The following is a 380-nucleotide window of genomic DNA, read 5'->3' as shown; positions in this document are numbered from 1 at the left end:
CACACACACACACACACACACACACACACACACACACACGCCGGTCGGGGCGAAGCTCCTGGGTTTAATGCACCCGAATGGAGACAGAAAAGCTGTTTTCCTGAAAAACAGAAATTGACATATACTGCTTTCCTCTCCAGGAAACTTTTGTCGTCTCTCAACGTAGAGAGGGAGGGAGGGAAGGAGAGAGAGAAAAGAAAGAAGGGGGGGAGAAGGGGGGAGGGAGAAAGGAAGAAAGAAAAGAAAAAGAAGGAAGGAAAGAAAAGAACACATGGAGATACCACCTCACCCCAGTAAGAATGGCCATCATTAAGAAAACAAACCGGTGGCTCAGCCTGTAATCCCGCGCCTTTGGGAGGCTGAGGTGAGTGGATTGCCTG

The 380-nt window shown here is 49.5% G+C and overlaps 1 protein-coding gene across 1 annotated transcript in view; it reads right to left on the bottom strand.

Annotated features, from left to right (window-relative positions):
- The window catches only part of CD109 (CD109 molecule), a 128,996-nt gene that overhangs the window by 127,527 nt on the left and 1,089 nt on the right, over window positions 1-380 (bottom strand). The window lies entirely within an intron of this gene.

The sequence above is a fragment of the Carlito syrichta genome, unplaced genomic scaffold (genome assembly GCF_000164805.1).
Source record: "Carlito syrichta isolate Samal-C Ts95f unplaced genomic scaffold, Tarsius_syrichta-2.0.1 Scaffold309474, whole genome shotgun sequence".
NCBI lineage: Eukaryota > Metazoa > Chordata > Mammalia > Primates > Tarsiidae > Carlito > Carlito syrichta.
This window is presented reverse-complemented; position numbering and strand designations above follow the sequence as displayed.